Raw genomic sequence first — 24,933 nt, forward strand, 5'->3', positions numbered from 1 at the left:
TGCTGGGCACCAGGCTGACCAGTAACTCCCTACTGATGGGAATCCTAGAGGACGTCCTGGACAGAACAGAGGCTTCCCAGTCAGACAGAGCTAGGTTTAGATCGAGGTTTCCTCCACTTCTTAGTCACCGTGCCTTTCTCAAGGGATCAGTCAGGATTCAAGTGGGAAGAGGCCACGAGGGGCATGGGATAAGAGCTTTGTTACTGGAGTTTGACCTTACACCGTGTGGGAGAAGGAAGGTTGAGACAGGGAGTGGATGCATCAGGTGGCTCACCAGCCAGGATCCGGGAAGTCGAGTGGGACTGGCGGGGGCAGTGGGGGTGGGTGGTGGGGAGAAATATGGGAGCTGCTGTTTCTGTGCATCTGCCACAGTGTCTGGGAGACGAGAGCTGGACGCACAGCCGGAGAGAGCAAAAGCCCCCAGGAGCCTCTGGCCCCTCCACATCTCACTACTATCCCCCACAACGAGGTCTATGGCGAGTGTGGCCTCTGCTCACCTCCACTTCCAGATTCTCACACACGTGCCTCCTTCCACCAGCTCATGCTCACAGCCATGCAGCAGAGGGAGTTCTGAACAGCTCAGTCCAAATTGCCACAGTCAAATACTGGACCCCTCTGGGCCTCTGTTTTCTCATCAGTGAGATGGGGATGTTACTGCTTAGCTCAGGACACATCAGGCACAGACATTTTATTAGAGTTACCATTTCTATAATAATAATAATATATTATTATCTACTAACTTTTGCCAGAATCTGGTTCCTTAAGGAAATTCTGGCCCTTCCCTCCCATTGTAGCAATGTCTTTAAGAACTTCCACCCCTAATTATTCAGATAGAGAAAGACAAATACTGCAGGATCTCACTTAACCATGGCATCTGAAAATGCAGAACATAGAGAAACAGAGAGGAGACTGATGGCTACTAGGGGCTGGGGATGGGGAAATTGGGAGGCGCTGGTCAAAGGGCACACACCTTTCAGTTATAAGATGAGTAAGTCCCGGGGATCTAATGTACAACATGGAGACTATAGATAACAATTCTGTACTGTACACTTGAAAGTTGATATGAGAGTAAATCCTAATTTTTCTCACCATAACAACAACAACAATATGGTAATTATGTGAGGTGAAGGATATGTTCATAAGCCTTGTCAGGGCCAATACTTTGCAATATACTAATGCATCAAATCATCACATTGTACATCTTAAGCTTACACAATGTTATGTGTCAGTTGTTGGTACTACTGACCTCTAAGTCTGACTCTTTGTGATCCTATGGACTGGAGCCCTCCAGGCCTCTCTGTCCATGGGATTTCCTAGGCAAGATTACTGGAGTGGGTTGCCATTTCCTTCTCCAGGGGATCTTCCCAATGCAGGGATAGAAGCGTGTGTCTCCTGCATAAGCAGACAGATTCTTTACCACTGAGCCACCACATATCTCATTAAAGCTGGAAAAGAAAATTCCATCCCCAAAGCCTCTTCCTTACAGAGCAACCATGACTAAATTTAAGTCTCAATTTTTAAATATTAATTATTGCTCCAAAGGAGTGGCCTATGTCTGCAGTGCTCTGGCCTTGCACAGGGTCCTCTGGTCCATGGATCCATTTAGAGGACATTTCTGTTTCCCACTCAGCTTGTGTCAGGGGTCATATTGGTATGAGAGTCATAGAGGTGGCATGAGAGTCTAACCTTTCAGGCATAGGCTAGCCACAGCTGCAGCCTAGGGAGAGTCCCTGCTTCCTTAGGGAGCTCTGATTCCACAGCTCCTAGCTACAATTTGCCTCCCCAAAGGATAAAACCAAATAAGTGCCCTGCCAGGAAGCAACAGCCATCCTGTGACTTCAGAAGGCATCTTTCTCTGGGGACTGCAGAGTTGGTCCTTGAAGTCTCCTGGGCTAGTGTTGGAGGGTGCTGGGAGGAGGCAGGGACTCAAATGCTTAGGGGAGATAGGGAGAGAGAGAGAGAGAGAGAACAAGAGCAGTGGTAATACCATGGCAACACTGAACACTCCAAACAGATTTGTTTAATTTGACGACTAATAGTCAGGGAAATAGAAGGACAGCTTGCTCTGGGCTGCTCATAGGTCCCTGAAGGCTGGTTCATATGAGACCTGGTAGAAGGGACCCACCTCCTCGGAGATGGGGAAACAGGCTGGAAGAGGGGAAGGAACAGGTCCACAGTCACACAGTTTGTTAGCAGCAGCTCCAGCAAAAAGGTCATCAGCTCATTTGTTCAGTTGGGCAACATGCTTACTGAGTGCCTACTACGTACCAGGCACTGTTCTAGTGCTGGCGGGTATGGTGGGGAATACCTGAAGGGCCATTGATGGTACAGGAAATGTATAAATTACCCCGTGCCAAGCTTGGTGAGGGCACGTATGGTGCACTGCTTGATCCTAGCAGACAAAACCCGAGCAGGTACGTCCCATAGCATAGCGGGCACTCAGGCACTTGCCAAGGTCAAATGTCCAGTCTGCCTGAACCCAAAGACCACAAAGTGCCTCTTCACCTGTCTCCCACATCACCACTACAAGCTTGACTGGAGTGGCTCTGAGCTCAGAGCCAAGAGACCCTGGCCACCTAAACCCCTGGAAGCTGGGTCCCCGGGGGGATCTGGGAAAGGTGCATAGGAAAGGGTGCTGGGGATCCCATGGCAGTAGATCCCATGCAGTAGGAGGTCATTTGGGTCATGAAAACTTGGAAACAGAACTTGCTCTATAGTCAGAAAGATCTAAGTTCAAAGGCAAGTCACTTGACCCGAGTCCCAGCCAGTTCCCCATCTGCACAAGGGGGACAGTGCTGTGTGAAGAAAGAGGATGATGCTCATGGAGACACCTGGCCCAGTGCCTGACTTGGAGTGAGCGCTTGCTGACCAGCATCCATGATGCTTTCACCTGGGACCAAGCAGGGAGTCCCAGGGCAGGCCTCTTCCACAGGCCCTCCCAGCTCTGGCCTACTGGTGTGTCCCATCCCCATGCCTCTCTCTAAAGAGCTGCGGAGGCCAACCACTGTTCAGGGGTCCAACACAGCCCGTGCTTGGTGTCCACCGGCAGGGAGCTGGCATTTATGCACTGCATACACATGCCCCATCCAGAGACTGTATCATCACTGTGGCGTTTCCAGACTGACTCCCAGGGGCAGTGATGGTAATGCTGCACTTCTGGGGCCACCCTACAGTTCATTCATCTCTGTCACATGTATTAACCACAAATCCCAGGGCCTGAGTTTTAGAGCTGAAATGTCCTCAGGAGGCCAAAGAATCACCTAATCCAGTGGTTACTAAGCCTAGGGGCTCATCAGATTACCTGGGAGCATTTCAGACATTAGCATGAGAACGGTCTCCTCCTGCATGCACACCGTGGACGCTCCAGCTGTACAAGAGGGTATTCAATAAAGAGTCCCCCAGCGTCTCCTCCCCAGAAACAAACACTCTTTCTTATGTACCTTCTAGAAGGTCATCCATATGTGTGCAGGCAAAACTATTCTCTACACTGCTCTACACATGCCCAGTCCACACGCCATTCCCCTAGTCTTGTTACCACTGCACTTTGGGTGTGTCCAGCAATATACCAGGACGTGAAGCTATAGCTAATTTTTATGGCTGCGTAGTACTTCATTGTGTGGACCTGACCCCTTATTGATGGACATCTCTGGACATTCTAATTACGTGCTCAAGCAAGGCAGCAGCACGTCTTCCTAGCACTTACATTCCCTTATGCATAAATCTTTGTGTCCTTTTGTGAGCTTGCTAAAGGATATTAAGGAAGTTAAAAAATGACAGATTCTCGGTCCTTCTCAAAGAAATTTTGATCCCACTGGCCTGGGGTGACACCCAGGAGTCTAAATTACAGAAAGCTCTCCCATAATTCAGATGGATACTCACAGTGGGAGTTTCCTGGTTCATCTTGTAAAAGAGGAGCATGCTGCCCAGTGAAAATAAGTGGCCTGTATCAGGTCAATTATTGGCTCCACCTCCATACTGTGGAGAAAAGCCTTGCATTGTCACTGCTTCCAGTGACCCGGCATGGGCATCCCTGAGGGCACCCCAGGCTCTCCCCTGGTCATTGGCTAAGTGGCCATGGAGCCTGGCTAATCCCAACCAGTCCCAACTTCATTAATTTTATTATGTTTGATATCCAGATGGACACACAAGAAGCCAGTCAGAGTGGCTATTTCTGGGGAAAAGATTGGGCATTTGGGAATCAGGGTAAAGAATGGAATTTTTCAATGATTCACACAGGAATTATTGTCTTTTTTTTCCCAAAACCTTCTAAGTGCAAAACAAAGAACCAGAGAACACCTGGGTCGACTATTAATACGTTTACTAACTGTACGATCTTGAACAAGTTGCCTACCTTCTCTGAGCTGCGGTCAGGCAGCACTACAACACTGGTGGGCAGCAGTAAACGCTAAATCAGTTCATGGACGCAGCACACTTGATGTAGCTGTAATCAGCACCCACACAGCAGCAGGGAGCATCGTGAGACAGAGAGGAGCGGGCGAGGTTTTCATCATTCTGTAAATGGGCAGAAAAACACAGAGAAACAAAGGCCATGAGCTTGAGGTTGGCCATAGATAAAGTCAGGGGTGAGGGCAGTAGGCCCGGCTCATGCTCCCTGCAGAAGCCTCCACCTTCAGGTCCCGGAACCAGTAAGCCAGTCACCCAGCGGTATGCTTTCTGCCCAGGACGGCTCCAAGGGCCACACAGATGCACGGCATAGGCAGGGAGTGCCACTCCCTCCAGACCACCCGGGGCCTGTGACTGGGACAGGCATCCACGGCCAGCCAGGCCTCGGAAAACAGGAACTACCTGGCTCTCCACGAGGAGCTTCCCTGGCCGGCCTTCCTTGGGAAGCAGCAGTATTTCATAGGATGACAGGGCTCAGAGAAGTAAAAGCCAGTTGGAAGGTGGACGATGGGCCAGGAGTCCCTGGTGAATTATCTTAACTCAGTTCAGTCACTCAGTCGTGTCTGACTCTTTGCGACCCCATGAATTGCAGCACACCAGGCCTCTCTGTCCATCACCAAATCCCGGAGTCTACCCAAACCCATGTCCATCGAGTCAGTGATGCCATCCAACCATCTCATCCTCTGTCGTTCCCTTCTCCTCCCGCCCCCAATCTTACCCAGCATTAGGGTCCTTTCCAATGAGTCAACTCTTCACATGAGGTGGCCAAAGTATTGGAGTTTCAGCTTCAACATCAGTCCTTCCAATGAACACCCAGGATTGATCTCCTTTAGGATGGATTGATTGGATCTCCTTGCAGTCCAAGGGACTCTCAAGAGTCTTCTCCAACACCACAGTTCAAAAGCATCAATTCTTTGGCGCTCAGCTTTCTTCACCGTCCAACTCTCACATCCATACATGACCACTGGAAAAACCATAGCCTTGACTAGATGGACTTTTGTTGGCAAAGTAATGTCTCTGCTTTTAAATATGCTATCTAGGTTGGCCATAACCTTCCAAGGAGTAAACATCTTTTAATTTCATGGCTGCAATCACCATCAGCAGTGATTTTGGAGCCCAAAAAAATAAAGTCTGACACTGTTTCCACTGTTTCCCCATCTATTTGCCATGAAGTGATGGGACCAGATGCCATGATCTTAGTTTTCTGAACGTTGAGCTTTAAGCCAACTTTTTCACTCTCCTCTTTCACCTTCATCAAGAGGCTCTTTAGTTCTTCATGACTTTCTGCCACAAGGGTGGTGTCATCTGCATATCTGAGGTTATTGATATTTCTCCTGGCAATCTTGATTCCAGCTTGTGCTTCTTCCAGCCCAGCGTTTCTCACGATGTACTCTGCATATAAGTTAAATAAGCAGGGTGACAATATATAGCCTTGACGTACTCCTTTTCCTATTTGGAACCAGTCTGTTGTTCCATGTCCAGTTCTAACTGTTGCTTCCTGACCTGCATACAGATTTCTCAAGAGACAGGCCAGATGGTCTGGTATTCCCATCTCTTGAAGAATTTTCCACAGTTTATTGTGATCCACACAGTCAAAGGCTTTGGCATAGTCAATAAAGCAGAAATAGATGTTTTTCTGGAACTCTCTTGCTTTTTCGATGATCCAGCGGATATTGGCAATTTGATCTCTGGTTCCTCTGCCTTTTCTAAAACCAGCTTGAACATCTGGAAGTTCACGGTTCACGTATTGCTGAAGCCTGGCTTGGAGAATTTTGAGCATTACTTTACTAGCATGTGAGATGAGTGCAATTGTGCGGTAGTTTGAACATTCTTTGGCATTGCCTTTCTTTGGGATTGGAATGAAAAATGACCTTTTCCAGTCCTGTGGCCACTGCTGAGTTTTCCAAATTTGCTGGCATATTGAGTGCAGCACTTTCACAGCATCATCTTTCAGGATTTGAAATAGCTCAACTGGAATTCCATCACCTCCACTAGCTTTGTTCATAGTGATGCTTTCTAAGGCCCACTTGACTTCACATTCCAGGATGTCTGGCTCTAGGTGAGGATCACACCATCGTGATTATCTGGGTCATGAAGATCTTTTTTGTACAGTTCTTCTGTGTATTTTTGCCACCTCTTCTTAATATCTTCTGCTTCTTTTAGGCCCATACCATTTCTGTCCTTTATCGAGCCTATCTTTGCATGAAATATTCCTTTGGTATCTCTAAATTTCTTGAAGAGATCTCTAGTCTTTACCAATCTGTTGTTTTCCTCTATTTCTTTGCATTGATCGCTGAGGAAAGCTTTCTTATCTCTCCTTGCTATTCTTTGGAACTCTGCATTCAGATGGGAATATCTTTCCTTTTCTCCTTTGCTTTTCGCTTCTCTTCTCTTCCCAGCTATCTGTAAGGCCTCCTCAGACAGCCATTTTGCTTTTTTGCATTTCTTTTCCATGGGGATTGTCTTGATCCCTGTCTCCTGTACAATGTCATGAACCTCTGTCCATAGTTCATCAGGCACTCTATCAGATCTAGTCCCTTAAATCTATTTGTCACTTCTACTGTATACTCATAAGGGATTTGATCTAGGTCATACCTGAATGGACTAGTGATTTTCCCTACTTTCTTCAATTAAAGTCTGAATTTGGCAATAAGCAGTTCATGATCTGAGCCCCTCCTGTTTGATACAGTCCCCACCATCCCAACCATACCACAGCTGCCTACATCTCTCCCACTGTGCTACTATTTAGCCCCTATCTTAGGTCCTAAGGTCCTACCAGGCTAACTCTAGCTACCATGCTAAAGTCCTCAAAAAGAGTCAAGCTAAATCCATTGCCTCACTGTGAGATGCATTCCTGTGATAGTGCCAGATGGTTTACTTTCCAATGACTGATTTGTACTATTATCTGCTGGCAAAATTAGTTTCCATGAGCACATCTGAGTTATAAGTCAGATGATCTACTGTTTAAGGATTGTGTGATTTAAGGAAAGCTGTGTAATGTCTCTGAGCCTATTTCTACAGGACTGATGTGAGGATAAAATTGTATTATTATTATTACTGAACACATTTTATGATTTTGGAGGATGATTGGATGATTCTTTTGCTTCAAATGGTACAGCTGAAGCCCAGGGATGGCAGGAAAGTCCAAAATGGCTTTGCCCATATGCCTGGTATTTAGCTCTGACCACCACGGGGGGGTCTCAGCTGGAGCTGTTTGCCAGGAATCTCGGTTCTCCTCCATGCACCTCGACCACATGGCTGCTTGCATGCTGTGAGGGTTAACCCAAGAGGTGAAGACAAGCTACAGCTTTCTTAAGGCCCAGAAGTTACCCAGTGTCACCGACATCACATTCTATTGATCATAATAGGTGGGAGGGCCAGTGCCAAGGATTCAAGGGAAGGACAAATGGACTCTGCCACTGGTGTGCACATAGAAGTTTTCACAAAAAGGCATGGGAGGTAGGGAATATTTTTTTGCATTCACTTTGGAAATACAATTTTCTACAAAAAGACTTTCACTGTACCCAATAAACAGAAGGTTGTGTATGTGCTAGGTCACTTCAGTCATGTCCTATTCTTTTCATCCCTCTAGACTGTAGCCTGCCAGGCTCCTCTGTCCATGGGATTCTCCAGGCAAGAATACTGGAGTGGGTTCTCATGCCCTCCTCCATGGGATCTTCCCAATACAGGGATCGAACCTGTGTCTCCTGCATTTCAGGCACTGAGCCACCAGGGAAGCCCCACAAAGAAGGTAACCAGATGGTCAATATTGAAACCAGACTGATTATATTCTTTGCAGCGGAAGATGGAAAAGCTCTATACCATCAGCAAAAACAAGACTGGGAAGTGACTGTGGCTCAGATACTGAACTCCTTATTTCAAAACTCAGATTTAAATTGAAGAAAGTAAGGAGAGCCACTAGGCCCTTCACATATGAACCAAATCAAATCCCTTATGATTATACAGTGGAGGTGATTAATAGATTCAAGGGATTAGATCTCTTAGACAGAGTGCCTGAAGGACTGTGGATGGAGGTTAGTAATATGGTACAGGAGGCAGTGACCAAAACCATCCCGAAGGAGGAAAAAAAATCCAAGAAGGCAAAGTGGTCATTTGAGGAAGATTTACAAATATCTGAGGAAAGAAGAGAAGCAAAAAGCAAGGGAGAGAGGGAAAGATATACCCAACTGAATGCAGAGTTCCAGAGAATAGCAAGGAGAGATAAGAAGGCCTTCTTAAATGAACAATGCAAAGAAATACAGGAAAAAGTAGAATGGAAAAGACTACAGATCTCTTAAAGAAAATGGGAGGTATCAAGGGAACATTTCATGTAAGAATGGGCACAATGAAGGACAAAAACGGTAAGGACCTAAGAGACACAGAAGAGATTAGGAAGAGGTGGCAAGAATACACAGAAGAACTATACAAGAAAGGTCTTAATGATCAGATAACCATGATGGTGTGGTCCTTCACCTAGAGCTGGACACTCTGGAGTGAGAAGTCAAGCGACCCTTAGGAAGCATTACCATGAACAAAGCTAGTGGAGGTGACAGAATCCCAGCTAAGCTACTTCAAATCCTAAAAAATGATGCTGTTAAAGTGCTACACACAGTATGTCAGCAAATCGGAAAACTCAGCTGTGGTCACAGGACTGGAAAAGGTCAGTTTTCATTCCAATTCCAAAGAAGGCCAATGCCAAAGAATGTTCAAATGACTGCACAATCGCACTCATTCCACATAATAGCAAGTTAACACTCAAAATCCTTCAAGGTAGGCTTCAACAGTATGTGAACCAAGAACTTCCAGATATACAAGTTGGGCTTAGAAAAGGCAGAGGAACCAGAGATCAAATTGCCAATTCCAGAAAAACATCGACTTCTGCTTCATTGACTATGCTAAAGCCTTTGTGTGGATCACAACAAACTGGAAAATCCTTACAGAGATGGGAATACCAGACCACCTTACCTGCCTTCTGAGAAACCTGAATGCAGGTCAAGAAGCAACAGTTAGAACTGGACATGGAACAACAGACTGGTTCCAAATTGTGAAAGGAGTACATCAAGGCTGTATATTGTCACCCTGCTTATTTACCTTATATGCAGAGTACATCATATGAAATCCTGGGCTGGATGACTCACAAGCTGGAATCAAGATTTCTGAGAGAAATATCAATAACCTCAGATAGGCAGATGACACCACTCTAATGACAGAAAGCAAAGAGAAACTAAACAGCCTCTTGATGAAGGTGAATGAGGAGAGTGAAAAAGCTGGCTTAAAATTCAGAATTCAAAAAGCAAAGATCATGACAAATAGATGAGGAAAAAATGAAAACGGTGACAGATTTTATTTTCTTGGGCTCGAAAATCACTGTGGACAGTGACTGCAGCCATGAAATTAAGATTCTTGCTCCTTGGAAGAAAAGCCATGACAAACCTAGAGAGCATATTAAAAAGCAAAGACATCACTTTGCCAACAAAGGTCCATATAGTCAAAGCTATGGTTTTTCCAGTAGTCATGCACAGACATGAGAGGTGGACCATTAAAAAGGCTGAGTGCCGAAGAATCGATGCTTTCAAATTGTGGTGCTAGAGAAGACTCTCAAACTGTCCCTTGGACAGAAAGATAAACAAGTCAATCCTAAAGGAAATCATCCCTGAATATTCATTGGAAGGACTGGCACTGAAGCTGAAGCTCCAATAGTTTGGCCACCTGATGTAAAGAGCCGACTCATTGGAAAAGACCCTGATGTTGGGAAAGATCAAAGACAGGAGTAGAAAGATGATGCAAAGTAGACAGAAGTAGACAGAAGATGCGATGGTTGGATGGCATCACCAACTCAATGGACATGAGTTCGAGCAAGCTCCAGGAGATGGTAAAGGACAGGGAAGCCTGGCCTGCTGCTGTTCATGGGGTTGCAAAGAGTCGGACACAACTGAGTGACTCAACAACAAACAACAATACATAGGAGACTATCAACAACGATGTTAATTTCATTCATTCATTCATTCCACTGAGCCACTGGAAAACAACAACAACTGGGAGAGAAAAGTTTCTTCTCCCAGGAAGGTGAGGCTGGCCGCAGGATGCCTGGAGCTGCTGGAGGCAGCGTGCCATCACATGGGCTCTGCCAGGGACCATCTTGCAGTGTATGGGGAGGGCTTGATATAGGTGTGCCAACCGAAGTTATTTTTGCTAAAGTAGTTTGGGTTCAGGTTTCCCCCACTTCTTGTGAAAGAGATTCCTATGAACACTCCATTCTTGCAGCCCTCGCAGTCAAACAGAAAGGACTCACATGCAGCAAATAATTACACTTCAGTGTCATAAGGGGTAAAACAGAGATGTACGTGGGGTATTTTGAAGAGAGCGGTTGGGTTCATTTTCTTGGAGGCAGATAAAGTAGTTCTGGAACATTTCCTGGAGGAGGGCCCCCCACTCACATAGCTACCACGGGGCTAGTCATACTGACAGGCTCCATATGTACCAATGGAAGAGATGACAGAGTCCTAGGACAAAACTGGTAGAGACCAGGTGACCCTTCTTTATATCTGTCCCCTTCCTAACTTCCTTAACTCCGGTGTTTTTAGAATTGGCTGCCCTGGCATCTATCACACAGAAACAGAACCTCCTTAGCAAAAGCAGAGTCTGTAAATAGACCTCCAGAGGTTAATGGGCCTGCCAGATCTTTGACATTCATCGGATTTTACGAGCTAGTGGATACAACTCAGAAAGCCGATCAGATGTTCCAAATCGATGGCCCTTTGGGGTACTGTCTTCACACAGAACCACAGCGAGGTGACCTTGGATGCCTGAGTGGGGATGAACAGAGAAAGGAGGTCAGATCCCAGGAACTGCTAACCTGATCAAGCCCTGCTCGGTGCTCGTGGCCTCCCTCCACCCAAGATGCTCTGTGCACGGAGTGTGTAACGGTGCATCCCTCCCACCTCACCCTGCCTGCACAGCTACAAGCACCAGTCTCCTTTTCAAAAATCCCTTCCCAGGGAACTCTACCCAGTGCTCCATGGTGACCTAAATGAGAAGGAAATCCAAAAACAGAGGAGATTTATGTAAACATACAGCTGATTTACGTTGCTGTATGGCAGAAACTAACACAATATTATAAAGCAACTACGTGTGTGTGTGCTCAGTCGCTCAGTTGCATCCGACTCCGTGACTGCATAGACATAGCCTGCCAGGCTCCTCTGTCCATGGGATTTCCTTGACAAGAATCCTGGAGTGGGTTGACATTTCTTACTTCAGGGGATTTTCCTGGCCCAGGGACTCAACCTGCGTCTCCTGCATTAGCAAGCAAATTCTTTACCACTGCATCATTTATATTCCAATAAAAATTAATTAAAAAAAAATCCCTTCTTTTATTCTACAAACATTTATGGAAAAGCTTCATTATGATGTCACTTAATAAACAAACATCTCCAGGACTGCTGCTCTGCACTAGGCACAGTTCAAGCAAAAGGGACCCAGGGAAGACTGTGACATGTGCTTTGTCCTCCAGGAGCTTAGAGTCCTACGGGGGAGCCTTCCAGAAACCCAGAGTCTGTCTGTGCCCTGGTACGGGCCTGGCAGAGGAAACCACAGAGAGAGCAAAGGCGGTAGAGAGGAAGGCACGCTGATCTTGGAGGATTAGGGTAGCCTCCCAAGCAGAGGACATTTTGGCTGAGTTCTCAAAGCTATGAAGGAGCTCATCAGTCAGGGAAGAAGGGAAAAGGGCATCCAGGTATATAACATGGAAAATGAGGGATATAACAGATACAAAAGTGCAGAGGTCGAATGAGTCTGTCACTGGGGCATGCAGATTACGGCAGGACATGGTGCTTTCCTCCCTTAGCAAAAAAGAAAAAAAAAAAAAATTCCTCTCCCTCACTTTTCACATTTTTCTCAGTTTGGCAAAAAGAAAAACTTAAGGGCTGGAAAGGTCAGGAAAAAGATACTCTCTTACATTGCTGGCAGCAATGAAAATTACTATGGAGCTTTTCAGAAAGCAATTTGGCAATATCTGCCCACATTTAAAATATACATTAACATATTGTTGTCATTCAGTCGCCCAGCTGTGTCCAACTCTTTGGAACCCCACGGACTGCAGCACGCCAGGCCTCCCGGTTCCTCACCACCTCTCAAAGTTTGCCCAAGTTCATGTCCATTGCATCGATGATACCGTCCAGCATCTCATCCTCTGATGCCCTCTTCTTCTGCCCTCAATCTTTCCCAGCATCAGGGACTTTTTCAATGAGTCGGCTGTTTGCATCAGGTGACCAAAATACTGGAGCTTCAGTTTCAGCATCAGTCCTTCCAATGAGTACTCAGGGTTGATTTCCTTTAAGATCAACTGGTTTGATATCCTTTCTGTCTAAGAGACTCCCAGGAGTCTTCTCCAGCACGACACTCGAAAGCATCAATTCTTCGGCACTTAGGAAAATCTTTCCTAAGCTTTTAACTTAATTTTCATAGAAACGAGATGCTCTTTCTTTTATATGCTCTGCCTTCTTTTTGGTCCAGCTCTCACAACCGTACGTGACCACCAGGAAGATCGTAGCCTTGACTAGACAGACCTTTGTCAGCAGAGTAACGTCTCTGCTTTTCAACACACTGTCTAGGTTTGTCATAGCTTTCCTGCCAAGAAGCAATCATCTTCTGATTTCATGGCTGCAGTCACCATCCACAGTGATTTTAGAGCCCAAGAAGAGGAAATCTGTCACCGCTTCCACCTTTTCCCCCTCTATTTTCCATGAAGTAATGGGGCCGGATGCCATGATCTTAGTTTTTTTAATATTTAGTTTTAAGCCAGCTTTTTCACTCTCCTCCTTCACCCTCATCAAGAGGTTCTTTAGTTCCTCTTCTGCCACTCTAATGGCAGAAAGCAAAGAGGAAATATATTAAAATATAAATATATTTTAAAATATATACCTGACATTTGACCCAGAAATTGCTTTGAGACTTATGCGTGTGTATACACACACACACACACACACACACACACACACACACATATATTTAAACACACAAATAAAACACCAGTATGAAAGGCTATATTTACAGTATTATCATAACATTGTTCACTGTGGGGCAATACAAAGGAAATCACCCAAACACCTATTAATAACAGACTGGTTAAATAAAATATGTCATACCCATGCCATGAAATTCCATGGAGCCACAAAATAGGCTGAGAGAGACCTCTCTAGTCATTGGCCTAAAAGAATAAGCCTGGTGTATGGTAGAAGCTCTCTTTTGCAATGTAACTGGGGTAGGAGTTAGTCAATTAAAAGTCATGCAAAAGAGAAACTATTTTTTATATTTTTAAGCTTAAAACCTGTGAATGTATACTTCTAGACTGTTAAATAATTTCTCTTGTGTTAAATTGCAAAGTGTTGTCACAAATTCTTCCTATCCCAGTGTGTACGTTCCTTTGTAATGTGACTGCTGTTTCTTTCATCAAGAGGTCATTTCTGTTTCCTACGTCTTGAAGCTGGGATGACTTTGTGATGTCCTTTTACCAACAGGATGGAGCAGAAGTGACTGGGTGGCTTAAATAACAAACATTTCCTTCTCACACTTCTAGGAGTTGGAAGTCTGAGATCAGGGTGGCATCTTGGTCAGGTTCTGGTGAGAACCCTCTTCCTGCTGTGTAGAAGGCTGCCTTTGGCTGTATGCTCATAGAGTGATGAAAGAGAAAGGGCTCTGGGAAACTAATCCCATCACCTCATCTAAACCTGTTCACATCCCAAAGGCCCCGCTTCCACATACCATCATATCGGGGGCTAGGGCTTCAACATATGAATTTGAGGGGGACACAAACATTCAATCTATAGCATTAGATTATTATTGTTTTAAACCAAAATATTTTGTGGTGGTTTGTTACAAAGTAAAAGACACCATATTATTTCTGATTTTTACCATTGCCTCGATTGCAAATATTTTTAGAAAGCTACATTTGGCAAATCTTTCCTAAGCTTTTAACTTAATTTTCATAGAAACGAGATGCTCTTTCTTTTATATGCTCATTGCATTTGATTTATAAAATATCTAATTGCAGAAATACAAGTGCAACAGCATAAGAGATTTAGAGACCCACACAACCTGACTCCTGTAAGCCCAGAGTCAACAGAGGGAGCAGAAGAGTACCAACATACTAGAAAGAAGTCTTCTGGCCAAGAGCATGTCCGCCCACCATGACACCCAAGAACATGTTTACATGGGGAATAGAGAGCAATGGCGAATCCAGCAACTTTCTCTCATAGGAGTTAGTTAAAAAAACAGTCTTTATCCTATGGTTAAATAAGAAAAGCAACTACAGAGAAATTTATATATTGTGCCCCCATTTTAGAAAAACAAAAACAACATATTTATACATAATAGCAAGAGCATGAAAAGCTACACATCACACCGTTATTGTTACTTCAGGGGAATAAAAGTAGAAACAAAGAAGGGAAGAGAACCAGGAAGAAAAAGACTGGCAAAACAGAAAGTGCGCTTGACATTAAGTAAAACTGAACACAGATGGGCCATAATTATCCTGATATCAATATGTAAAACTTGAATAGAAATACTAAAGGTAAAATGGACAAACAAAAAGATGAGAGGACAGTGAACAGTTTTCAGCTTGAATTTCTCTTATTTAAAACAGTTTTTGTTAAAAAAAAAAAAAACAAACAGAAAAACAAAGCTATATTCTCAGATATGTGCTATGGTACTTGGTGATTGTTGTGCCAACAACATACTATTATATCCACTGGAAATCAGTTATCCCTACCCTCTGTTTGCATATTTTTGTGTATTTTTAATAATAGGCACTACCTTCTAGCTGGCTTTATTTGCATACATTTTTATATTCTGTGATTTGATTGTAAGGTGTTTGTGGGTAAAAGAATTGTCTTATACAACTGGGTATCTTGAAAATGCCTATGCATAATAGGTGATCAGTGAATATTTGTTAGATGAAAAGAAAAAAAAAGGGAGGGGTTTACCATGATGGCAAGTTACTGAGGGAGAGATTCAAGAAGTTGGAGAGTCTGACCTTTGTAACAGCCCTGAGTGGACGCGCTGGTGGGAGCACCATAAATAACAGTGGGGCCAGCCTCCCAAGTGCTTCAACAATGAGGAAACATGCTCTCACATAACTAATATCCAGAGGAGGAGCAGCGGCAGCCCAGGACATTACATCCAGACTCCAATGCCCCCAGAGAAAATAAGAAGGGTTTTTTCTCTGTCTTTCCTAGGAATATAGAAAACTGTCCCAGAAACCCCCATCAGACTTCCTCTCATGTCTCATTGGTCAGATCTGGGCCACATGCCCACACCTAGACCAATCACTGGTAAGTGGGAGAGGGCTACCACGATTGGCCTAGGCCAATAGATCAGTACAGGGTTCTGTATGCACATGGACAGTATGCAATTCTATCACATGAAACTTACGTGGTTTTGACAGCATGTCAAGCAAGGATCAATACTCTATTCAACAACAGTTCACTTCTCATGTATCTGCATGTCATGGCAAGCTTCAATCACCCAGTGTTCAATCACCCAAATCAATGTTTCTGAACACCCCCTCTGTTTCTATACTCATCTCATTATGCACCAGTAACAATGGTTTGTGGAACAGCCCGGGTCAATGGATCACACTTTGAGTAACACTGGCCTAGACTACTCAGAATCTCTTCCTAGACTTGGGATGGGGTCAGCTTCCCCCAACTCATGTGGGGCAGGATGAAGAGCTGAGAAAGTCAGGAAAACATTGGCAAGGCATGAAGGTAGGAAGAAAGTTGGGTGGACAATTCACAGTGCTCCCTACACCACACTTCAGCAGTGGCTACTGGGTGTGACCAGGTGAGATAAGGTCACGTTCCATCCACAACTTGGAGCACAAGTTTACACACCCTGAGATGGAGTCTTCACTGGATTCCGCTGCCTTGTCCTTCTCTGGGGCAGTATGAGTTAAGACTATCACTCCCAAGCAACATCCAAGGCTGAAAGCAAAGAGTCTGCCCATGGTGGCTTGGGAGGGAGAAGAGGACTGTTTGGCGTATCTGGCCTGTGTCAGTTACGATAGGTTAGGTTATGCTGCAAAAACAAAAAACTCCAGATCTCAGTGGATTATGACAACAACAGTCAATTTCCCCCACATGCTATGTGTCCAGCAGAGCCCACCGACTCTGCTCCAGAACCTCCTCAGGACTTAGGATGATGGAGAGGCCCTTATCTGCAACATGGCTACTTTTGTGGCAGAGAATAAATGAATATGGAGAACCACACGATGACCCTTAAAGCTTTCCCGCAGAAGTAACACACTTCACTCCTCTCACGTTTCAGGTCAAAACAGGGCATGTGGGCAAGCCTTATGTTAATGGAGCAGAAAAGTATAATCTCACCCCAGAGAGCAGGGAGTGCAGTCTCTCGTGGCCCCCCTTCTGAGCCGGAGAGCCACTGCTGTGAAGAACAGTTCTCTCCTCACGTCATGTAGACTGGAAAGTCCTTCCTGGCTGTGGACTCCATTATTACTTTGATGTGATCTTCCTCACAGAATAAATGCCTTGCAGTGACTTCCCAGTTAAATAAATACAGAGCTGGGAAGTGAAGACACTCTGGTAGGTTCCATCCAGATGTTTTTATAGCATCTTTACAGTAACTTTCTAAAGGCAAGCACAACTGTTCCCCCATTATGAGGGAAACTGAGGTTCAGAGATGGTGAATAACTTTCCCCAACTCTTAAATGATAATAATGATTATCTATCATTAGTAATATTTTAAAAAACTGCCTTTACTGTGTATTATGCACTGTTATATACTTCACTTGAATAATCTCACTTAAAGTTCAAAACAATCCTATGATATAAATACTATCATTTATTCTATAGGTGAAGAAACCATGGCTGAGAAAGGTAATGTTGCCCAACTTGCAAAAAAGGAGCAGAGTCTGGCACTTTTCTGGTGCCCAGTGGTTGGGACTCTGTTTTCTCACTGCAGGGAGCTTGGGTTCAATCCCTGGTCAGGGAACTAAGATCCCACATACTACACAACATGGCCCCAAAATAAAATAAATTTTTAAAAGGAGCAGAGTCCAAGCAGAACCCAGATCTGGTCAAGTCCAGAGCCCGACCTCTAAGTCCAGAGCACACTACCTGTCAAGGATGAAGACCCACGTGAGGGCATCACAGCCTCCCCGGATCAGGCAGGAAGGAATGCGGAAGATGGAGAGGAGAGGAGAGGGACTCCTGAGGGGGCAACAGGAGTGTAAGAACAGGCTGAGTGCCACGCTCACTCCAGAGCATTCCACTGCCAACACAGGTGCTCCCTGAGACCGCACGTGTCTCCTCTAAGGTGTTATTTTTGGTGAATGTGTGTTGTTTTTCCTGCCCAGAATCCCTTCATTTGGAAACAGTGCCCTGATTTCCTTTGGTAACAGCTCCTTCCACTTGGGTCCATGTGGGTTTTAGTCATCGTGAAGCAGGCTTCTTTATTCTGTGCAGTCACCTGTGGCTTATCGTAGCTCTAGAAATGCCAGGCAGACACTCGTGGTTTGGGGAGGGAGAAGGAGGGGCCAGTGGCTGTCCCTCTCCAAACCCCATGCTACAGAGGCACAGGGTGGAGATGGGCAGATTTGTATAGAAGCCACTGGTAAGTGAGTATTTATTTGGGTGGCTCATTTAAGGGCAAATTCGCCACTTCATGAGTCTACCGGGTGGGAAAAGACCACTTCCCTTTACAAAAGCTGAAATTCACTTCCCAGCCTCCAGTACAGCTAGGTAGACGACACATGAGCTAGGCTACTCCTATCAGACGTCCCTTCTAGGGACATCAGCACTGGCACATTGGTACCAGGGACACAGAGAAGCAGGGACTGTGTGGCGAGGATGACAGTCATGAGCCGAATACTGTTTCCAGTGGGAGCATCAGCCCAGGATGCAGGGGCCAGCCCTGCTGGTGCCGGAGGCCGCATCTGCAACCAGCAGAGGAACAGCTCTGTGGTTTTGGAAGTTCTTTTCTAGCTAAGTGAGTTTTCAAGCCTGGGTCTCTGGCCCTTGGAAGAACTCTGGAAGCCTGCCAACCAGCAACATTTAAGAAATCCTTTTATACTTCAACTGGCCAGGTTTGGTTCCTGTTTCTGAGCAGGGACAGAGAGAATGCAGAGCCAGTCTTGAGCAAAAGGATGCAAGGACCAGTAAGGATCTCCAGAGCTCACCCTATCCGTCCTTGACTGTAGTCTGACCCCTGGAGACCAATGAAGAACTTGAATTTCTTACACAATTCCAAGGGAAGGAGAGATGGAGCCAGGAGAGAGATTCTAAACCTTCTGCTAAATTGGGCAACTGGCGGCTATGATATGCATGGTAAAATGACCTGTGACCTTTTTTGTGCAACAGGCTAGGGGAAAAGTTAAACCACTCCCCTTCAATACTTTAATAAATACGTCTTTGGAAGTGAATTTTTGGTTAGCTGTAGGAGGGAGGGGGGAAGGATGAGAAGACTGGGACAATGGGACCTCCCTTGGCACCAAGGAAAGGGTAAATCCTTTGCCTACTCCACTCACGGGTTCTGGGGCTAAGTGAACTGGACATATGGGTTAAATGGGTCACCATGGGCCCTTCATGAAGAGGAGGACACAGCAGTCCTGGGGTTCAAAGAGTTCCAAAGTTCCCTGGGGCTGCCGGTCCTACTGTGCCTGTACATACCACAGAGTCAGGCTTCCAGAAAGCCTGGGGCTTTAAGCAAGCCGAGTCTGGTGGATTCCAGACATTCTGAGCCACAGACGGCAGCCCCCATACCCCGCTAGGAAAACCTTCCAAGGCTCTCTTGGAATTCGGCTTATTTGTCTGTAGGTTGTTTTGAGATTTGCAGTAGAGAATCAGGGTCTTAAGTCAGAGAAGTAAGGCATATACATTTAAAATGCCAATAAGCAAAAGCTCATTATTGCTATGCCAAGAGAGAGGCAGTCATCCCACACAGAACCCCTCAGCTCCAAATTTACAACTGCAGCCAACTTCTGAAGTTCAAGTCCTCCTACAAGGCTGGGGGCCCTGGCTGGAGGAATTCAGTTGTTGGGGGTGGGGGGGGCTGTGACTAAAATGTTCTAAACTTGATTGTTCTGATGTTTTCACAACTCTGTGACTAAACTGAAAACCATTAACTTGTATGCTTTAAAAGGTAGACTGTACAGTATGTGAATTACATCTCAATAAATCTGCTACGATATAACACAAAAGGAGCAGGAACAGGGCGGACCGGCTTTGACTCTCAGCTCTACTCTGGGTTAGCTGCGGGACGCAGAGCTGGTTCCCTAACCTGGCGGAGCCTGGTTCCGAAATCTCAAAAGTGATAAGAAACGATCGAATTATACTTATGTCCTGGACTCAATATGAAGAGGAAATGAGAAACCATCTGTGACACTGCCCAACTCGGTAAACCTTATCAAGTCCCTGTTACACACCAGACACTGGGGACCCAGAGACAAATGAAGCTTCGCTCCTGCCTTCACAGAGGAAACAGTTTAGGGTGGGAAACGGGCAGGGACCTTACAGTTAGCGCTATAATGTTGGTGCTCTGACTCGGAGGCCAGGCTGTGCAGGTAGGGCCGGCCGGAGGGCGCAGAGAGGACAGACTCCTTAGACGCCTCCCCTGACCCGCAAGCCCCGCGGCCTGGGGCTGTCATCAGCCTCCTCGCTCCGTCCAAGGCACCGCTGGATCGGAATGGAGTCTTGGGCACCAACTTGGGTGCCTCTGTCATGCCTGTCTCTCCACCGAGACTGGCAGCTCCATGAGAGCAAGGCCCTTGTCAGTCTTGGTCCCCAGTGACCCTGTGTCCTGTACTTAGTAAACACTCTTTAAATATTTGCTGAATGAGAGAGAGCATCAGGATGATGCTTGCAGGATGAGTAGGAATTCGCCAAGGGAAGAAGTCTGGGTCCTCCAGGCTGAGAGGACCACAGCCAAAGCCCCTGAGGCCAGAGACTATTCGGGGTAAGGGGAGGGCAGGGGCAGTGCAGTGGCAGGAGAGGAAGATGGAGACATGGGGAGGGCAGTCCCAAGACGAGACCTGGCCTTCACTCTGGAAGACTGAGTTGCCCCCTCTCTGTCAACTCCAGTCTAGGGAAAAAACCCCACAGATCGCAGGAGAAGTGCGGAGTGCAGTCCATGTGTTTCCATAGTAACCATCACCATGGCACCAGAGGCCGGGATCCAACTTCCGGCATTGCTGAGGCTCCCAGGGCGCCTGTCCCCCTCCCCTAAGCATCCTCCAGTTCACAACACAGAAAGGAGACACAGCTGGGCCTCACACAGGGGCCGTGCTAGGAGAGCTGCAGCCAGGTGCGGGACACGGGCTGTCAGGGCTGCACGTCAGACACCTCAGAGCAGACACACCTGCCAAGGGCAGAGGCAGCCTGAGCGTTCTTTACTAGGAGTTTCAATTTGCATTGCTCTGCTCAGGCAGGGGGTGGGGGATCCAATCTGAACATGCAGCACGTGGCAGAGCCAACTTGCCTCCATGAGGGTGGGCAGGGTGGAGCACGAAGCTCAGGAGGCCTGGAAAAGTCCCAGGTCCCTCAGCACCCATCCCCATGGCCTTGTTGAGCCTCTGTACGATGTACCCATTCTGTGCAATGGGAAAGATAAACAATGATAGTACCAGCCCGTTTCAGGTATCAGAGAAACAAGCACAGTGCCCGCCAGGTACTTGGTAAGTATTTAGTAAGCAGCTTAGCAAACAGCAGTAAGAGGCACTGCCATCTTCCAGGCAACAAAGCTACACGTCCCCATCTCCTTCCCTCTTCGCCCTCTTCCCTGCGCCCCGGTCAGTTGTGTCCCTTGAGCTTCAGATCATCTGTTCTCTGCCACACCCCAATCCCCAGAGGAGTAACCACAAATTCCTGAGTCACAGACACGAGTTCTAATCCAGCCGCAGTGACTTGCTGGCCTTGTGACCCCGGGCAAGTTGAGTCATTTCCCAATCACCTGCTTTCACTGAGATTTCTTTACTTGAGAGATTCAGAAACTCAACCAGACTGGCTTCAGCCCCAGAGAGTGATGAGGTTAGGGTTCCAAATTCAGCAAATAAAAATACAGGTTGCCCAGTTAAATCTGAATTTCAGATAAACCACAAATAATTTTTCAGTCCAGGTATGTCTCAAATGTTGTACGGGGCACACTTGTACAAAAAAAAAAAGAGTCATTGTATATCTGAAATTCAGAGTTAACTGACCAAGCTGGGTGGCGCCTTATAACTCATGACACAGGCTGGATCTGGAAGTTCAAATAACATCATGAGGACGCTCTCTCTCTCTCTCCTCTCCCCGTTCCCACCTTGGGCTTTGCTTTCTGCAGCCTCAGGGAGGCTCACTTCTTGAGGGGAGTGGGGTACAACCATCAGCTGGGCCCTCCCCTTAGGACGTGAGATGCAGAAGATCCTCCCTGCCTTCCAGCCCCCCCTTCCACCCTTTCCACTTCTCATCCTGCGCCCACGCTGAGCCTGGACTTGCCCACTGACCCCCTTGTCTGCCAGGCGGTACTTAGGGCTTGCTCCCCTGGGCTCTGCTATCCGTCAGGGCCCACAACTCAGTGACCCTCTCCTCTCCCTTTCACCCACTGGCTACCCCTCCCCACTCAGACCTCAGTGGACACAGCAGCTCTTTGGAGGCGGCCTCTGACCAGGCCATCCACAGCCCGCTCTCTACCTCTCAGCCATTTTCACTCTGGACTTCAGTTTCTGGATTTGTGGGTTGAGGGGACTAGACTGAGCCAGAGGCCGCAAACGCCAACGCCACAAGGGTTTAGGCCAGGGTCTGAAACAGCGACGGCAGCCCCATTTGAAGGGAACAGGTGCCACTCAGCGCTGCCCCCCTGCAGGTAGGACAGCAGGCCCAGGATCGCTAAGGTGTCAGATTTTCCTTAAGAACAAGAAATCTAAATAGAAATGAAAAGAAAAACTCTCTGTTTTGTGGTCTGTGACCTCTGCACTAGACAGACCAGCTCTGTGAGCTAGGGCAGGGCTCTCAGAGGTCTTTCCGGGAACCATCTGCCGTGGACGCCTGAGGGGACTGTTTGAAGTTGCATTCCCCAGCCCCACCCAAACTCTCAGGGGCCAGCACCCAGCAATCTGCATTTTACCAAGCATCCTCAGATGGTGCTTACACTCACTAAAATTTGAGAGCTACAAATTCTGGATTCTCCATTTTAATAGGAAATTAAGCTCTTCGCCCGGAGAAGGCAATGGCACCCCACTCTAGTACTCTTGCCTGGAAAATCCCATGGACGGAGGAGCCTGGTGGGCTGCAGTCCAGGGGGTCGCTAAGAGTCGGACACGACTGAGCAACTTCACTTTCACTTTTCACTTTCATCCATTGGAGAAGGAAATGGCAACCCACTCCAGTGTTCTTGCCTGGAGAATCCCAGGGACGGCGGAGCCTGGTGGACTGCCGTCTATGGGGTCGCACAGAGTCAGACACGACTGAAGTGACTTAGCAGCAGCAGCAGCAAGCTCTTCACTTGCAGCCATTAAGATGGGGGCACGGGTGTCCTCCCACCTTAGCATTTTTCTCCCCAGCCAGGCCACTCCCCACCTCACTGCAACGTTGGAACACAGCCCGCGAAGGAATCCAAGCTTTGTGGGATAGGAGTTCTTACCACCCGCCCATCTCTGGGCTGGTCATGTTGGCACAACCTGGAGGGCAGGGATGGCAGTGGAAAACCTGAGACTCCAAGACGCAGGTCACTGGCCAAGGTCAGAAGGCCATCAGTGGAGGAGCTAGGGTTCCCTAGGGAGCTTCCCACAAGGCCAAACTGTGGAAATGGTTCCCCCCAAACGGAAACAGGGGGAAGGTGATCATGGTGTTGAGAGGAGAAAGCTCCTCTCACCTCCTGATGAGCAGCTACCACCACCAGGGCAGAGGGCTAGTCGTCTCTGATCTGGAGGAGGACACGGCAGGGTCCTGAGGTGGGGGAGGAGGGGGAGTGGCTTTGACAAGAGCAGATGGCTCCTGGGGACAGGACAAGAGCTTCCGCAGGCATCAGCTCTGAAGGGCTCCCACGGCCCTTAGCTGCCCACAGCACCTCACAGATACAGACACGGTGGCTGCCTGCCTCTGTCCTTCACCACCCAGCCCTCAGGCCCACTTCCCACCAAGTCCAGCTTGAGTCATATGCATCACTGCCTTAAGCATCACAGTGCTTAAGCAGTGTCAGGCCCTGGCCTAAGACATGTGCATCACAGTCTTAAGCACAGGACGCCCCATGCAACTGGCTGCTGGGGGTCCCACAGCACTTGCCTTGGGTTCCATCTCTGGCTCCGTTCACCTGGCGAAGTGCACGTGCTTATCATCTGGCCAAGGGTGAGTAAGGCGCTGACTCAGAGTTAACATCCACGGAGCACCTGCTGCAAGCTCTGGGCTGTGCCAGCTGCAAGACTGGAGTTAACGTGTGCAGCTTTAAAAGAACAGAAGCGCCTCGCTGCCTGCTATGAACTATGGGAAGAGCTAACTGTCTCCTGGGCAGCCATCAGAGAACATCTGGTGAAGGAAGTGGCCCTGGAGCCAGGATGGGAAAGGTGTGGGGGATCCGGGGCGCAGAGGGGCGAATACAGGAGCAGTCCCTGTGGCGTCAACTGCGTACAAAGCGACGGAGGCCGTTTCCAGCCCTGCCAATCCTGCCTCCCTCACACATCCTTCTGTTCCCTTAAACCCAGGGGTTCACAGACTTCAGTTCTTCACGGAAACCCCTCGTGTGTTCGCCATATCCCCATATAACCTGTGCTCTTCTTTATGTCACATTTCTCCTTAAATCAACTCACCAATGTCTGTTTTATACAATTTATGTTTGGAGGGGAGGTGGGATGAACTGGGAGCCTGGGCTTGGCATACATACACTATTGATACTACGTATAAAATAGATAACTGATGAGAAACTCCTGTATAGCTCAGGGAACTCTCCTCAGCGCTCTGTGGTGACCTAAATAGGAAGTCCAAAAAGGGGGGGATACGTGTAAATATACGCTATATGCTCAATTCACTTTGCAGTGCAGCGGAAACTAACTCAACGCTGTCAAGTTACTGTACTCCAATAAAAATTAGTTTAAAAACGTTTAAAAACCTACCCGAAAAATAACATAAAATTTCTGTTAAGAAGAATCTTAACTTCACAGTAGCAATTGGAAAATAGGCTTCACATGCTATAGATGATCATCATAAAAATTTTGTTGCTATTGTTCAGTTGTTCGGTCATGTTCAACTCTTTGTGACCCCATGGACTGCAGCACGCCAGGCTTTCCTGTCCTTCACCATCTCCTGGAGTTTGCTCAAACTCATGTCCACTGAGTCAGTGATGCCATCTAACCTTCTCATCCTCTGTCACCCCCTTCTCCTCCTGCCCTCAATCTTTCCCAGCATCAGGGTCTTTTCCAAAGAGTCGCCTCTTTGCATCAGGTGGCCAAAGTATTGGAGTTTCAGCTTCAGCATCAGTCCTTCCAAAGAATCTTCAGGGTTGATTTCCTTTAGGATGGACTGGTTTGACCTCCTTGCTGTTCAATGGGCT

At 47.0% G+C, this 24,933-nt stretch overlaps 2 long non-coding RNA genes across 2 annotated transcripts in view; both read right to left on the reverse strand.

The window, feature by feature from the left end:
- The window catches only part of LOC145518725 (uncharacterized), a 157,037-nt gene that overhangs the window by 104,190 nt on the left and 27,914 nt on the right, over window positions 1-24,933 (reverse strand). Inside the window, exon 3 of the long non-coding RNA XR_014063223.1 lies at window positions 4,352-4,512. This is a non-coding gene — a long non-coding RNA (uncharacterized LOC145518725). The remainder of the gene's footprint in view (window positions 1-4,351; window positions 4,513-24,933) is intronic.
- On the reverse strand, window positions 10,709-20,544 carry LOC145518728 (uncharacterized). The gene is made up of 4 exons (XR_014063226.1): window positions 18,596-20,544; window positions 16,785-17,061; window positions 12,528-13,263; window positions 10,709-11,210 (listed from the first exon to the last, which is right to left on the reverse strand). It is a non-coding gene; the product is annotated as an uncharacterized LOC145518728 (long non-coding RNA).

Source organism: Giraffa tippelskirchi, chromosome 8 (assembly GCF_054371585.1).
Source record: "Giraffa tippelskirchi isolate mGirTip1 chromosome 8, T2T-mGirTip1v1.2.pri, whole genome shotgun sequence".
Taxonomy (NCBI): Eukaryota; Metazoa; Chordata; class Mammalia; order Artiodactyla; family Giraffidae; genus Giraffa; species Giraffa tippelskirchi.